The 17,559-nt window shown below is 38.4% G+C and overlaps 1 protein-coding gene across 2 annotated transcripts in view; it reads left to right on the top strand.

The window, feature by feature from the left end:
• The window catches only part of LOC141408724 (uncharacterized), a 229,239-nt gene extending 221,600 nt beyond the window's left edge, over nucleotides 1–7,639 (top strand). For both annotated transcript variants that reach the window (XM_074018122.1, XM_074018121.1), the window contains 2 exons: nucleotides 704–894; nucleotides 2,444–7,639. The gene's annotated coding sequence lies outside the window, so the exon portion shown is untranslated. The remainder of the gene's footprint in view (nucleotides 1–703; nucleotides 895–2,443) is intronic.
• Nucleotides 7,640–17,559: the final 9,920 nt, after the last annotated feature.

The following is a 17,559-nucleotide window of genomic DNA, read 5'->3' as shown; positions in this document are numbered from 1 at the left end:
TATTATCAATGGCAAAATCTCAATTATGTTTGTACCAACCTAATATAAATATTATTTAATATCAGTTTATTTTAGGGTCTATAGTGTTCACAAACTACAGAAAATATTCTGTTGGTAGATAGAAAATATCTCTTTACAAGTATCTTTTGCTTCATGATTCTTAGGCTTTATAAAGGAGACCCAGTGATACTAAGACTCTAGTGAAGTAAACTAGTGCTCCTTAAATTATTTCTTAAATTATTTCAATCAATTTTTATTATTTATCAATTCTCTTCTTCCATTTTGTTTAAATTTATACTTCAATTTTTTCTTCTTTCTCTTGGCTCATAAAGTATTGACAATGATTGTTTCTCTTTTTGTCCATCCCTGATACAAGCATTGAGAACTTTATGGCATGGGCAGCATCCCAGATTGAGATGAGAAAATCACTTTCATGATTTTGTTTTTTAGGTAGTCTATTGCATCCTAAGTTATCTTCCTTAACAATGGTATATTTGAAGAATAATTCACTCTGCTGAACGCGAAAAGAAACAGAACTCAGAGAGAGGGACACCTAGAGGATGAAAACAGAAGATACAATTTCAGTTGTTGACAATGTGATATTATGCCCAAATTATTCAAATAAAAAATTCTTAGAATTAGTTGAATAGAATGACTAAAAAATAAACATTTGCAAATTGATTTCATTCTTCTATCCCAACAGTTAGAAGATAAAAAGGCGGGGAAGGACCAAGATGCCCAATCAGAAGCAGTTGTGGTCTGCAGCTCTCACAAAATGGCAAGGAAATTCTGCACCTTCAACTGAGGTATCCAGATTCTCACATGAGAGCCTTGGGGATGAAGCACAGAGTTGTGCGGAGCCCCAGCAGAGTGGCTGCTCACTCACTATGGCAGGTAGGGAAACTCAGGAGTTTTGCATACTCTAGCCCTAGGAATTCCAGCAAGGAATCCTGTGCATCCACTATGAAGGGGGCTGAATCCAGTGAGCACAGTAACATTGTTCTGCAGGCCCCATTCCCATGTCACCTCACAAGTTAAGAACCACTGGCTTGGAATTCCAACTGGCCAGCAGCAGTAGGCTGGAAAGGGCCTGAGACCGAGGAGTTTTTTTTTGGGGTGGGGGGGCAGCCGCCATATCTGTGGTTCCAGTCTGATGCTCCAGCCTGCTGGCACTGGGACCAGAAGAAATTGCCCACAATGCAGTACAGCTGTTGTTCCTGATCATGGCCAGTCTGCTGCTTCTGGCTTATTTTTTATTTTTATTTTTATTTTGTTGTTGTTGTTGAGACTCATTCTGTCGCCCAGGCTGGATTGCAGAGGCGTGATCTCGGCTCACTGCGACCTCCACCTCCCAGGTTCATGTCATTCTCCTGCCTCAGCCTCCCAAGTAGCTGGGACTACAGGCGACCACCACCACACCTGGCTAATTTTTAAATATTTTTTAGTAGAGACAAGGTTTCACCGTGTTAGCCAGGATGTCTCGATCTCCTGACCTTGTGATCTGCCCGCGTCCGCCTCTCAAAGTGCTAGGATTACTGGCATGAGCCACTGAGCCCGACCTTTTTTTCTTTTTTGAGACGGAGTCTCACCCTGTCACCCAGGCTAGAGTTCAATGGCCTGAACTCGGCTCACTGCAATCTCAGCCTCCTGGGTTCAAACGATTCTCCTGCCTCAACCTCCGGAGTGGCTGGGATTAAAGGTGCCCGCCACCACGCCCAGCTAATTTTTTTTTTTTTTCTTGATGGAGTCTGGCTCTGTCACCCAGGCTGGAGTGCAGTGGCCCGATCTTAGCTTACTGCAAACTCTGCCTCCCGGGTTCAAGTGATTCTTCTGCCTCAGCCTCCTGACTAGCTGGGATTACAGGTGTGCACCACCACACCTGGCTAATTTTCGTATTTTTAGTGGAGACAGGGTTTCATCATATTGGCCAGGCTGGCCTTGAACTCCTGACCTCAGGTGATCTGCCTGCCTCAGCCTCTGAAAGTGCTGGGATTACAGGCATGAGCCACTGTGCCTGTCCAATTTTTGTATTTTTAGTAGAGATAGAGTGTCACTGTGTTAGCCAGACTGGTCTCGAACTCCTGACCTTGTGATCTGCCCACCTCAGCCTCCCAAAGTGCTGGTATTACAGGTGTGAGGCACCGTGCATGGCCCCAGTCTGCTTCTTTAAGTGGGACCTACATCCATCCCTCCTCACTCGTTGCCAAATTTCAGCAACTCCAGCCAGGATTATATGAACTGAACTCTGATCTCTCCTTGGGATGAAGTCCCTGGTGGGAGGGGCAGCCAGCTGTCTCTGTGGTTCAGCCAACTTATTTTTTCCAGACTGCTGGCTCTGGAGAGGCCAGGTGGTCAGCACAGCATACTTGCTCTGCCAAGGGGCAAATGGACTGCTTCCTTAAGTGAGTTACTGATCCCATTCCTCCTCTCTTGGTGAGACCAGGGGTCTCTGGACACCTCCTACGGGAGCCTTCAAACAAACAGTAGATCTCTCAGTGGAAACCCTACAAGCCAGAAGAGACTCAACATTCTTAAAGAAAAGAACTTCAAACCCAGAATTTCATATCTGGCCAAACTAAGTTTGATAATATTGGAGTGATCAGACTCAACACCAGGTCATGGAGGCAACGAAGTCTGGCAGAGTCAAAGCATTGAGAAAAGGACAGTTTGAGAAGTAAAGTGGGACCAGGGGGCCATCGCAATCGTAGAGGCTGAGAAGGTCTTGAGCTCTGGGAGCCCATGCTATTTATTGGTAAACCAACAAAGGAACAGGTGGTAAGAATGTGGGGGTGAAAAGGGCAGGCACATGATCTACAGCTGTGATGGTTTAGCATTTATAAGGAACATGTTCTGCTATTTGAGATAATGGGAATACAATCGATCTAGGAGCCTAGGAGAGCTAGAAGCAAGGAGCCAGCAAGTCTAGACACATTCCCGAGGACATTATGTCAGACATGCCTGCCCCGCCTCACTTTTTTTCCCCTACACTCAGCCTTTTTCCCAACAGATAAGCAAAGGAGAAATAAAATTATTTTCAGACAAGCAAATCCTGAGGGAATCCATCACCACCAGGCCTGCCTTGCAAGAGCTTCTGAAGGAAGCACAAAATATGCAAAGTAAAGACCATTACTAACCACTACAAAAACACACTGATGTACAAAGACTAGTGACACTATGAAGCAACCACATAAAGAAGACTGCAAAATAACCAGCAAGCATCATGACAACGGAATCAAATTCACATATAACAATATTAACTTTAAATGTAAATGGGCTAAATGCCCCAATTAAAGGACACAGAATGGCAAGTTGGATAAAGAGTCAAGACCCATCACTGTGCTGTCTTCAAGCGACTCATCTCATCTGCAAAGACACACATAGACTCAAAATAAAGTGATGGAGGAAAATTTACCAAGCAAATGGAAAGCAGAAAAAAGCAGGGGTCACAATCCTAGTTTCTGGGAAGACAGACTTTAAACCAACAAAGAAAAAAGACAAAGAAGGACATACATAATGATAAAGGGTTCAATTCAACAAGAAGAGCTAATTATTCTAAATATATATACATACAATACAGAAGCACCCAGATTCATAAAACAAGTTCGTAGAGACACTCAAAGAAACTTAGACTCTCACACATTAATAGTAGAAGACTTTAACACCCCACTAACAATATTAGATTACTGAGACAGAAAATTAACAAAGATATTCAGGACTTAAACTCAGCTCTGGATCACATGGATCTGATAAATACCTACAGAACTTTCCAGCAAAAACTAACCGAATATACATTCTTCTCATTACCACATGTTATTTACTCTAAAATTGATCACATAATCGAAGTAAAACCCTCCTCAGCAAGTGCAAAAGAACTGAAACCATACCAAACAGTTTCCCAGACCACAGTACAATCAAACTAGAACTCAAGATTAAGAAATTCACTCAAAACCATAAAATTTTATGGAAATTGAACAATCTGCACATGAATGACTTTTGGGTAAATAATTAAATTAAGCCAGAAATCAAGAGTTTCTTTGAAAGTAATGAAAACAAAGACACAACGTACCAGAATCTCCGGGTCACAGCTAAGGTAGAGTAAGAGAGAAATTTATAGCAGTAAATGCCTATATCATTAAGCCAGAAATCAAGAGCTTCTTTGAAAGTAATGAGAACAAAGACACAACGTATCAGAATCTCTGGGTCACAGCTAAGGTAGTGTAAGAGGGAAATTTATAGCAGTAAATGCCCACATCACAAAGCTAGAAAGATCTCAAGTTGACACCATATCATTACAACTAAAAGAACTAGAGAACCAAGAGCAAACAAATGCCAAAGGTAGCAGAAGACAAGAAATAATGAAGAGCAGAGTGGAACTGAAGGAGACAGAGACACAAAAACCCTTCAAAAAAAAAAATCAATGGATTCAGAAAGTGGTTTATGAAAAAAATTAATCAAATAGACCAATAGCTAGACTAATAAAGAAGAAAAGAGAAAAGATTCAAATAAACACAATCAGAAATGATAAGGGGGATATTACCACTGACACCACAGAAATACAACCAACCATTAGAGAATACTTTAAATACCTCTATTCACATAAACTAGAAAATCTAGAAGAAATGGATAAATTCTTGGACATATGTACCTTCCAAGACTGAACAAGAAAGAAATTGAACCCCTGACTAGACCAGCAGCAAGTTCTCAAATATATAGCCTACCACAACCACTACCACCACCACCACCAACAACAACAGAAAGCCCAGGACCAGACAGATTCAAAGTTGAATTTTACCACATGTAAAAAGAAGAGCTCATGTCATTTTTACTGAAACTAGTCCAAACAATTAAAAAGGAGGGACTCCTCCCTAACTCATTTTATGAGGTCAACATTATCCTGATACCAAAACCTGGTAGAGATACAGCAAAGAATGAAAACTTCAGGCCAATATCCCTAATGAACATTAGTACAAACATCCTCAAGAGAATACTGGCAACCAACTGAATACAGCAGCACATCAAAAAATTTATCCGCCATGATCAAGTTGGTTTCAACCCTGGAATGCAAGATTGGTTAAACATACACAAATTAATAAATGTGATTTATCACATAAACAGAATGAAAGACGAAAACCACATGATTATCTCAATACACTTAGAAAAGGCTTTTGACAAAATTCAACACCATTTCATATTAAAAACTCTCAATAAACCAGGTATTGAAGAAACGTACCTCAAAATGATAAAAGCTATCTATGACAAACCCACAGCCAATATCATACTGAATTGGCAAAAGCTGGAAGCATTCTCCTTGAAAACTGGCACAAAACAAGAATGCCCTCTCTCACCACTCCTATTCAACGTAGTATTATAAGTTTTGGCCAGGCAATTAGGCAAGAGAAAGAAATAAAGTGTATTCAAATAGGAAGAAAGGAAGTCAAATTATCTTTGCTGGCAGATGACATGATCCTATATTGAGAAAACCCCATAGTCTCAGCCCAAACGCTTCATAAGCTGATAAGCAACTTCAGCAGTCTCAGAATACAAAAATCAATGTACAAAATTTTCTAGCATTCCTTATACACTAACAATAGACAAGGAGAGAGCCCAATCTTGAATGAACTCCCATTCACAATTGCTACAAAGAGAATAAAATACCTGAGAAAAGAGCTAACAATGGAAATGAAGGACCCCTTCAAGGAGAACTACTGCTCCAAGAAATCAGAGAGGACACAAATAAATGGAAAAAACGTTCCATGCTCATGGATAGGGAGAATCAATATCATGAAAGTAGCCATACTGCTCAAAGTAATTTATAGATTCAATGCTATTCCCATTAAACTATCATTGATACTCTTCACATAATTATACAAAACTATTTTAAAATTCTTATGGAACCCAGAAAGAGCCTGCATATCCACAACAATTCTAAGCAAAAAGAACAAAGCTTGGTGCATCATGCTACCCAACTTCAAACTATACTACAAAGCTACAGTAACCAAGATGACATGGTACTGGCACACAAACAGACACATAGACCAATGGAACAGAATAGAGAACTCAGAAGTAAGACTGCACACCTACAACCATCTGATCTTTGACAAACCTGACAAAAGCAGGCAATGGGGAAAGGATTCCCTATTTAGTGAATGGTGCTGTGATAAGTGTCTAGCCATATGTAGAGAATTAAAACTGGATCCCTTACTTACACCTTATACAAAAATGAACTCAAGATGGTCAAGATGTGTTAAAGACTTAAATGTAAAACCCCAAACTATAAAAACCCTAGAAGAAAATCTAGGCAATACCATTCAGGACACAGGAATGGGGAAATATTTCATGATGAAAATGCCAAAAGCAATAGCAACAAAAGCAAAAATTGACAAATGGGACAGAATTAAAGAGCCTCACAGCAAAATAAACTATCATCAGAGTGAACAGACCACCTACAGAATGGGAAGAAATTTGCAATCTATTCATCTGACAAAGATCTAATATCCAGAGTCTACAAGGAACTTAAGCAAATTTAGAAGGAAAAAACCAACGACCCCATTAAAAAGTGGGCAGAGGACATGAACAGATACTTCTCAAAAGAAGATATTCATGTGGCCAACAAACATGAAAAAAAGCTCAGCGTCGCTGATCACTAGAAAAATGCAAATCAAAATCACAGTGAGATGCCATCTCATGTCAGTCAGAATGGCACTTATTAAAAAGTCAAGAAACAAATGCTGGTGAGGTTGTGGAGATAAAGGAATGCTTTTATATTGTCAGTGGGAATATAAATTAGTTCAACCATGGTGGAAGACAGTGTGGTGATTCCTCAAAGACCTAGAGGTATATTCCTTGGGTATATACCCAGTAATGGGATTGCTGGGTCAAATACCATTTGACACATAGACCAATGGAATAGACACACAGACTATTGACCAAATACCATTAAACTCAGCAATCCCCATTACTGGGTAGATACCCAAAGGAATAGAAATCATTCTATTATAAAGATACATGCAGAAGTATGTTCATTGCAGCACTATTCACAATAGCGAAGATGTGAAATCAACCCAAATGCCCACCAATTATAGGCTTGATAAAATGTGGTACATATATACCATAGAATACTGTGCAGCCATAAAAAGGAATGAGATCGTGTCCTCAGCAGGGACACGGATGGTACTGAAGCCATTATATTCAGCAAACTACCACAGGAACTGAAAACCGAACACTGTGTGTTCTCACTTATAACTGGGAGTTGATTGATGAGAACACATGGACACATAGGGGAGAACAAAACACACTGGGGTCTTTTGGAGGATGGAGGGTGGGAGGAGGGAGAGCACCAGGAATAATAGCTAATGCAATCTGGGCTTAATACCTAGGTCATGGGTTGATCTGTGCAGCAAACCACCATAATACATGTTTACCTATGTAACAAACCTACACATCCTGAATGTGTACCCTGGGAAATAAAATAAAATTTGAAAAGAAGAAAAGAAAAGAAAAAGGCATGGAAAGATGCCCAAACACAACAGCAACTGTGAAAATAAAGCAGCCCAGAAATTAGCTTAACAATATATGTATGGAAACTATATGAAAAACTATAAAATTTTACTGTGAGTTATAAATAAATGAATACAAGAAATATAGGCATATCATGCTCGTGATTGAGACTACTCTGTGTTATTAGGATATGTTTCCTTTCAAAGGAAAGATAATATATTTATTTAAAGTAATGTCAATCAAAATCTCAGTGGACCTCTTTTAGGAGATGTGCCCAAATTATTTTGAAGCTTATCTAGAAAAATAAGTGGAGATAATTTCTGCCTGTCCTCCTGGGGAGATACAGGGCTGGGTTTGGTAAGGAGGCTGTAGATGGCAATAAGGTAAGTACAAAGGCTGGTGGCAGAGGATGGGCCACCACTGGAGTCTTATAGTCTCTGAGTTTTCAAAGTGGTCTAGGGAAACTTCTGACAAGACTTGGGCATTTCCCACTGAGGTGGATGAGTATATTTCAGTCATTCAACAAATACTCTTTAAGCAATAAGCATGATTCTGGGAAGTGGAGATGGAACAGTGAACAAAACAGAGTCCCACCCTGGGACTATTTGTTCTATTGGGACTGGTTCTATTTGGGAAGCAAGACGATAAACTTGAATTTTTTTTGACTAATTCTTAATACTTAAAAGGGAAACCTGGAGACACCTATCAAGACCCTAATGTAGTAAACTAGTGCTTTATAAACTGTTGGTCCTGAAGGCCCAATTGTTCTACTTCCCAATCCAGGCACACAGATATCTTTGGACCTATGAAATCTTTTGCCTGGATGATGTGGCAATATCAAAGGTTTCTACATACACTCAATTTTTGTTCTTATCTCATTGCTGACTGCAAATTAATTAACAATTTGTGATTGGTAGGTCCTTGGACTACACTTTAAGTAGCATTGAAATAAATAATCTCAGGGACTATCTCGGCAATGGGTTATGGTGCTACAGACAAGCTACTTTTGAAAGGGAGTTGGCTCTGGGAGTCCATTTTCCTTCATTCTATTGACATTTAATCATTTCTCTCCTCTATTCATACAAGAGCACTCCAATTTTAAAAAGTTTCAGCCTTTCTACTCTTAAAAACTTCAGCCTTTCTACCCTTAAAAATTGGTCTTTATGGCAGCAGAATAAGGGGCACCAGCACTGGCAAGTTAGTCTTGCAGAAGAGAAGGAGTTCAGACTTCAGATTGGACCATTCTTGGTCAAGCCTTGAAGCTCTGCCCACTAGCTCTGTGCTAATGGATGCTTTGGGAAGACTTCATTCCATGGGAAATGGAGTTTACTGGAACAGAATATGGATAATCTCCTAAAAGAAAGAAAGAGACAAGAACAGGGATGATCACAGAGTGTTTCCTTTCTCTATATACTGAGACATATTGGGAATTTCAGTTTCTGAAGATCCAAGAAATAATAAAAGGCCTGATTTCCCATCTTTATTTCAAGTTCAGGTTTTTCCTAATTCCCAGGTCTCTCAGGCTGTCAGGCATGCACAGGGCCTCGTTCAAGTTATGTCAGAAGAAATAACTATTTATTTCTAAGAAAGTTCAAACTTCTCTAAGCATTAGCTTTTCTGATTGTAGATATAAATAATTATATACACCTTTTACAGCTGTTTAGAGTTTTAGAACTAATGCTTGTAGATCCTCTAGCACAGGTTCAGTAATATTCTAAGTGCTCACTTAATGTTACTTTTTATCTTGGAAGCAAAAGTTGGATAGGTGGTTACTTGTTTGTGTGCATGATGGTTTACTTCTCTTTTTTTTATTTTTATTTTTTATTTTATTTTATTTTTTTGAGATGGAGTCTCGCTCTCTCGCCCAGGCTGGAGTGCAGTGGTGCAATCTCGGCTCACGTGCATGGTTTACTTCTATGTCCAGGCTTCTATGTATACATTCAGAAAATACTTCCTTGATTCTTTTTCTCTATTTGTTTTTATACGAAAAAGAAGAGGCATGCTGGTATTATTATTATTACTATGGGTTTAGTTAACACACTTTAAATGGGATGCTGTGGACCCCACATTTCTCAATTTTTTTTTTTTTTATTTAGTGACTTGCACTCAGATACTTCAGTTCAAAAGTCACTTTAGTCCTGAGGGAGATAAACAACACATCCCCAAAGGGCAACCTGCAGTTAGTGAAGTGAGTGAGGGGAAGGCCAGTTTGATGAGCTAGCTTCTGCAAGGAGACAAGGTGTCCCCCAACAGTAACCTCATGCTTTGTGTCCCAAATCAGGACAACTTTGACTCATTTCAGACTTTATTCCTAGGCAGAAGCAAGTCTTAGTCCATGCCAGTTTATCGCTTGATTTGAAAATAGTCTCTGGCTGTCAGACACAACTATGTTTGAAATTAAGATTAAGGTCTATGAATCTTCAGTGAACAAAATGGAAATAAATGCTGAAAATCCCCCTACCTATCTTGAAAGCATAGCCTGGAGTGAGAGATTGTTTTCTCAATTAAAATTTATCTTTTCAGGTGTTTTGTAGAAGTCTACAGACTCAGTCAGTGGGCATGAGTCATCTGGCTGTGGTAAGATTAGAAATTCCTAACACATGATATAGGAGGCCAGTGCTCCAGGAGGCAGAGAAAATGAAGGAAAACAGCTTTCTATGGCTCTTACCCCCCGGACCCCCAACTCTCTGTAACCTAATTTTTCTTCTCAAGTTTCGAGCAAGTACAGATAGAACCGCCTGTTTTCTAATCTTTTTCTCTTTTTCTCATTCCTCCTCTTCTTTCTTTATTCTTCCTTTTCCTCCTCTTTTTGTTTCCTTTTCCTGACTCTTGAAAACCATGGCAAGTGCTTATTCTTTCAGTTGAATATATTAAAAATCATAATCAGGAAGTTGATTTTTGTGTATAAAAATGGTGAACTAAGATACTGTTAAAAGAGTGGAAAAAATGAAGAGGAGAGACAGAAGAACTAAAGACGGGAAAAGGACTGGAAAAGAAAAAGAGATTAAAAGGAAGGTAAGGGGCGAGGAGGAAATGGGCCTCTGAGCCTGTAGAGACAAATGGGGACTACAGAAGTCTGAGTTTATTTAAAAGACGAACTTGGGGACATACTTTGCTAAATTGTGTTTTTCATTAACTAATATCATAACAAAAAAACCAAAGATATTGCAGCTTCTATTTCAGGAAATGGCAATCTAACTATTCAATTTTTTTTTTCCAGCTGTTTTGATGTTAAAAGATAGGCCAGAGCACAGGTTCTGTACATTTGAAATTGCTAAGTAGCTGGCCCCCAGGTGTTCTTCACTTGTAGTGCTCTTCAGGTGATTGGTCAGTGTTGGTGAGGATAATGTTTCCAATGCTCATTCAGTCTCTTTGGCCTGCTTTCCTGAAGGAGAGTAATACAAATCCTAATTAAAATGAAAATGAGAAGTTACTAAATGTCCTTTCCTTTACAGAACTCTATTTCATTTACAGAGGTCGGATGTTCGTGTTTAACTACCAAATCCCTCTATCTCGCTTAGAGCTCAGGAGTCAAATAATCTAGACAAATAAGTCAGTGTAGTTCCTAAAAGTGCTGAAGTACTTTCCTGCCATATCTATATATTTTTTTAACTTTGAGGACATCTAGCGGTCATTTAGTGGCTGTGTTCTTCAAAAGCAAACTGAAAGAAACTTCAGGACATAGTAGCAATGGCAGAACCTATTTTTCTGAATACCTTCACACTTGCAGTGATTTATCTTAAGCCTGAAGACAAAACTGCTATGGTCCTGGAGGATAAACAGGCTCCTTCCAGACTCTGCAGCTAAATCCTCACCTGCTACTTTCACTGTTAACCAGACAAAATTCCCTTGGCCTAATTGTTTTATGGGTAGTTTTTAATGAGCTCATTGTTTATTGACACAAATAGATCTCCTTTTAAAGACTGCAGAATGGTCACAATCATGTCAATTCATCAACTAATTAACATATATTGATAGCCTGCTTTGGGTGGACATTTTGAGGGTAATACTAAAGACAAAGGTCTACATGAAAGGGAATTTTTAACCTCTTTATTCTGTTTGGGCTTGAATTTTACTGGGCAGCATCTTCATCAGTGGAAAGAGGGCAGGTCTTTTTCAAATCCTGGTGGTGAAAGACTTCTTTCCAGTTCTGTCCTCACAGATGAGGGCCTAATAATCTGAGTTTCCCTTTCCTCATTTGTAAATGAAGGTGATTATACTTAGTTCATAAGGTGGTTGTGATGATGACATGAAACTGAAGACAACTCCCATAGTGTCTAGTATCTGGAAGATATTAAATAATTTTTAAAATCCCCTGTCTACTCCCCTCACCTCACCCCATGCCTTCGACATGGCCCTTGCTGTAGTGGTCTTCTGGGCAAAAGTGTTCACTGTCTCGCCCAGAGCCCCGCAAATGCCACTCTGATCCATCGTCATCTGAGTCTTTGGAGCTAACCACATCTCACAGCTTTGTAATTCGGATCTACTGACTTGCCCTGGATCTTTCATACAAACCTGTTCTATAAGATCAAGGTAAATCACACAAAATAGCTTGTATAGGCAGAGTTTCTGATACTTATCATAAGCAGCATCAAAACTGGCTATTTTAGCAGTAAATTCCCTGATAATCATGGGTTTGAGAAGTGACATGTTCAGCTCGTTGACATGGAAGCTGTTGATATCTATATTTTTCATTTAATGTAAATTTAGACAAGGTGATTTCTAAGATCCTCACTGTATGTAACAAAGTTGAAACATTTTATTCAGTCTCAAAGAGCCACTCTAGCCTACTCACTCCTTCAGATTTATCTTGGGTCACTCTTGCCTTGCTCATTATATTCCTACCCATTCATTTCAAAAACACTTTTTGAATTCACTGAGCTCTTTTCTACCTTTTGACACTAGACACAAGTTTTCTTTTTTTTGGACTCCTTTTTTTATTCTTCATTTGGCTAATTCCTTCCTATTCATCCTTTGGTATCAACATAAATATTGCTTTATCAGAGAGATTATTTCTGACCTTAATCTAAATTTAGTCTCTTCCTTTATTCTCTCTCCTTTCACTCCTCCTTCCTATTATAATTTCTAAACATGTGTTTGTGGTTTTATTTGTTCATTTATTGTCTGTGTCCTCACTAGAAATGTATACTCAATGAGAATAGGGACATATCTGCTTTGTTTATTTCTAGTGTATAGCAAGGTGCTTGGTTCATGCAGGGCATTCAGTATCAGATGGCTGAAACTCAACCCTTCTAATTAAAAAGTCAATGACCCTATGACTCATTCTGCACTTGAACATACTCCACATTTCCCTTGACAAAACTTTTGTTTTGCTTAGTAGCCCTCTGGGGAATCTCATTTGCCTCTGATTATTTTTGGTTACTGACGGTTTCAATTTAGCAAATCTTGGTTTGTAAGAAAGATTTCTTAAAATAATCTTCATTTTTCTCCATTCAAAAAATTATTTTTCTTCTTAAACAGGCCATTCAGTGTAGGTTTTTAACATATATTTCGTGCACTTATAATAGTTCAAATCCCATGGTACAAATTCCCTCACAACAGATATCTGTTGTGCAATGAAAAGATTTTTTTCAAGCCCTCAGTTTGTGGGCTGAGAACTAATAAAAAATTGAAGTCTGTTCTCTAGATTCTTGTCAGTGAATCATGTGCAGTTCCATAGACCTTACTCTTGACATGTGACTAAGCCTTACCTACTAGTGAACTATTAAGGAAGGTATTAAGGAGTGCTAAAATGTGGTATTCGTAAGCACCAGAGTATTAATCAAGCTTAATGAGGATTTGAATTTTTCCTTCTTTTACCATATTAGGCTGGCACAATGTCTTCGCAATTGTAAAACTCCCAGGTAATTGAAATTTCCAGGACTACATATTGATAGTTATTATAGCATGGTTTTAAAATTGGTTTTGTATTTTATATGTGATTAATATTGCTTTTTCAAAATTGAAATTGCTGTTCATTTAGCTTGATTCTTTTCAATTTAACTTGTGAATTGTTTGGTTAACCTTTCCCAGATCCTTCCAGTCAGAAGTAATTTCTCTTCTTTCTGAACTCTTATAGTTCTTTGTAATACCTTTTTAGTAGCCTTTACCAAAAGCCGTCTTTCAGATATTTGGCTATTTCATTCAACTCCCATTTTTGGACCTCTTCTGCTTTCTGGATTTTCTTTCTCCACTAAAAAAAAATCTAGTTAATTCCTAACTGCTTTACTCTGCAAACCTCTAATTCTCACTCATCCTTTAAGGTTTATCTTAGGCAACCTGCCGGGTGACCTCTCTCTCATTTCCTCATCCTCATCTTCATTGCACACTTATATTACTCTGTGTATGACTGTTGTAACATTTACTATGCTAAACTGTCAATTTATTTCTCACCACCAGATCATGCTTCTCAAGGGAAAGTAGCCCACATTTTATTAGCACTCAGTATCATTGCCTTAACATAACACATGTTTAATAAAATTAATATGTTTTATTTCCTCAAGTAGACATCAAGGTCCTTAAGATTAGAGATTATGTTTTATTCAGTCTTATATTTCATTGTCTACTATAATGTCTTGTATAGTACATGCTTTCAAAACATTTGTGTAACGCTAAGAGAAAACCCCTATACTCTCCTCTTGTCTCTAAGAAAATGGGGCTATAAAAACATCTGTAACTCAGGTTGGTGGGCATCTGCAGATTGCATTTCTATTTAAGAAACTCTAGGTATAGACGTATCAGTGACCGTATTTGCCAGGTATCTTCAGAGAATGTTTCTTTTGTAAATTTTAAATCAAAATAGTGACTTGGGCAGTCTCAACAGAAGTGAGAAATAAGAAAATGCAGGTGGTGGCCGGGTGCGGTGGCTCAAGCCTGTAATCCCAGCACTTTGGGAGGCCGAGACAGGCGGATCACGAGGTCTGGAGATCGAGACCATCCTGGCTGACACGGTGAAACCCCGTCTCTACTAAAAAAATACAAAAAAAAAAAAAAAAAAAAAAAAAAAAAAAATAGCCGGGCGAGGTGGCGGGCGCCTGTAGTCCCAGCTACTCGGGAGGCTGAGGCAGGAGAATGGCATGAACCCGGGAGGCGGAGCTTGCAGTGAGCCAAGATCACGCCACTGCACTCCAGCCTGGGCGGCAGAGCGAGACTCTGCCTCAAAAAAAAAAAAAAAAAAAAAGAAAATGCAGGTGGTGCACTAGATGAGTCTAATTGGATTTAGAATGAGACACTAGTTTTGAAAGTCCATGTAGTCATTGCCTGTCTAGTATTTCTTCTACTGTGTGTAGTAGTATCTACAAAACAAAGATATCTTGATGTGTGTTTGGTTGATGTAAGAAAGTAACCTCACATATTGCAAAAAGGAGATTTTGAGTGGATTACATTATAATAACTTTTGTATATCTTGTTATGTTTCCACATAATCCTTATTATTTATTTCCATTTTTCTTTGTTATTTTTATAGCCCAGCTTTGGTGGGATCTGAAATGCTCTTACAATATAAACATACATATCTATTGAAAAAAGTAATATCCAGAGATTCTTAGGGTCAAACACTAAATTCTTAGTGTAACAAAGTCATTCTGTTGAGTTTTGACCCATTCTATTTTTTTCAAAATCTGAGACTTTACTTTCACTTGGTCTGCCTCCTTCAGTCCTTATAGAAAAACCAATTCTGGATGTCTATGGGTAGTGAAGATAAGGCTGCAGAAATGAGGTAACGTGTTCTCAAGGGAAATTTAGACTTTATGAGAAATTTTGAGAAATTTTACTCAGGAACAATTCGAATTAACAATCTCTGAAAAGTCAAATATTTCTAGGAGAATTAGGTGTTAAGGTAGGGGTGTGTGTGTGTGTTTGTGTGTGTGTATGTGTGTGCATGTACATACAAGTGTGTTTTGGCTGAATTAGAATTCTTCTTTATTTTAATGCCAATCTGCTCAAATGCAAACACGCGTACATACATGTGCATGTATAGTTTTTATTACCTAGCTGAATTTAGCCAGTTTGAAAGAACGGCTATTTAGGCAGGAGGTCTGGGCAGCAGATGGGAAGGATAATGAGGAAGGCAAGCCTGATTGGGTGGTCCATCATTCTGAAGGCCTTTGAGGATTGAAGGTTCATGAAAAACAGTAAGTGCGGTAGTTAAAAAGTATTAGAGATACACTGCTCCACTTACCAGCTGTGTGACTTTGGGTAAGCTGTTTAATCTCCCTGGGCCTCAGTTTCAGTTTTCTCATTTATAAGATGTAAATAATAATAGGCCTATCTCATAGGGTTGTTGCGTTAATTAAGGAGATTGATACATATAAAATGCTTAGGACATAAGCACTCAATATATATAGTTTCTGTCCTCCTCTTCTTTCTCTTCTTCCTTTTTCTCTTCTTTTTCTCCTCTTATTTTGGTTCTTTCTTTGTTTCCTGGTGGAAAGAATACAAGACTGTATCAGAAGATGTGAGAAACATCAGAAAATAAACTTTGGCAGATACAAGAGGTAATTCTTCTGGACTTGTGGTCTTTTGTCAAACTTCTGTATCTTCCCTGTCAACCATCCTCTGTCCTGGCAAAGAGGAGACTGCAAGAACCACAGAGTTCTCCACTCTGAGACTCTTGGCCTCAAGTAACCACTGAATCCTTGGTCACTTTAAGGTATACAGAGAAGTTCTGGCATACATTTTTCTCATACTAGGGCTGAAAGATGAAAGTGATCATCTCTAAGTTGGCTGGTTCTCTAGACTTCCCCACCGTAAATAAACTTCTGGTTGTGAGCATTAGTGAGCTGGCTCCACTATAGAACATGTAAGTGGAGAGAGAAGGGTGTCAGTTCACATTTGTTCACAAATTGAGAATTTGTGCATCATTGGTGACTGCCTCCCATTTTAGTCCACAGCATTTAAACTCCAGCGAAAATAGGTGCAACCAGTGATGTTGAGCTCACAATGTGCCAGGCACTGTTCTAAGTGCATTCTGTGTATTAATTTTTTTTATCCTTACAACTACCCAATGTGAGAGATACCATTATTATCCCAGTTTAACAAATGTGAAAACCAAATCACAGAGAAGCGAAATAGCAGAGTCAGGACTAGGCCCATTTGACTTCAGAACCTACCTCTGAACTATTGCCATCTCTCAGCGCCCCCTGCTGTATTCAACTCTTCAAAGGCTCTCATTCTGTGCTTAAAAGCTATGACAAGACTGTTTATTCTGCAAGCCATGCTTTTTCTCTTTAATCTTCACTTGGACACCTATTATTATTAAAAATCATTTCAGTCAATAAGCACCTAATATATTCCATTTTATTTGATTCCTTATTTCTCTTCTCCACAATCATGTTATGTTTTATTTACTATCCTTAGTCCATTGTACATTGCCTGGTACAAACGAGTTGCTCAATAAGGTCTATGGAATGAAATAAAAAAATTATATATTGGGTTGAATATACAATTTATTCATTTTTGAAATCAGGTTTTCAGAATATGATTGTGTAGACAGGTCCAACTATAAAAGGTTGTCATGAACTTTGAAGTTTAAATAAATTTAAATGCGTTCACAGCTTCCTATTAGGCAGAAGAGGCTAATAACTCTGCAGGTGGTAGCTTGCTTTTCTAAGGAAAAGAAGAAACCAGCCGTACAGTTACGCTGATTTCTGCCATTTAATCGTGTGTTTTTGATGTTTGACACTAGGTGGAGCCAAGAAGCCTTGCAGGGAAACTCAAAAGAAGCAAGAACTACTGTTACCAATGCTCTGATTGTACTCAAAATAATTTGAAGTTTTTTTGTTTTGTTTTGTTTTTTAAAGATTGCAAACTGGCGCATTATTCGCATCAATTATTTAATTTCATTCATTCTCCAATGAATTATTTGCTCTACTGTTTACCTTATTATTTTTGAAGTGGAAAGGTTTTATACTTTATTTCTTTCAGTTTCCCAATACTTAGAGACAATTTTAAATATTTAAGTAAAATCTCTATTTGGTAGTTGAGACTCAAAACCCCAAATCTTTCTTCACCCTCCCACCCCCACCCTCTTTTCTTTTAAGTGCAATGTGGTGGCAGACACCG

The sequence above is a fragment of the Macaca fascicularis genome, chromosome 15, assembly GCF_037993035.2.
Source record: "Macaca fascicularis isolate 582-1 chromosome 15, T2T-MFA8v1.1".
In the NCBI taxonomy this organism is placed as follows: Eukaryota; Metazoa; Chordata; class Mammalia; order Primates; family Cercopithecidae; genus Macaca; species Macaca fascicularis.
The sequence above is the reverse complement of the archived record's forward strand: the minus strand, read 5'-3'. Positions and strand labels throughout refer to the sequence as shown.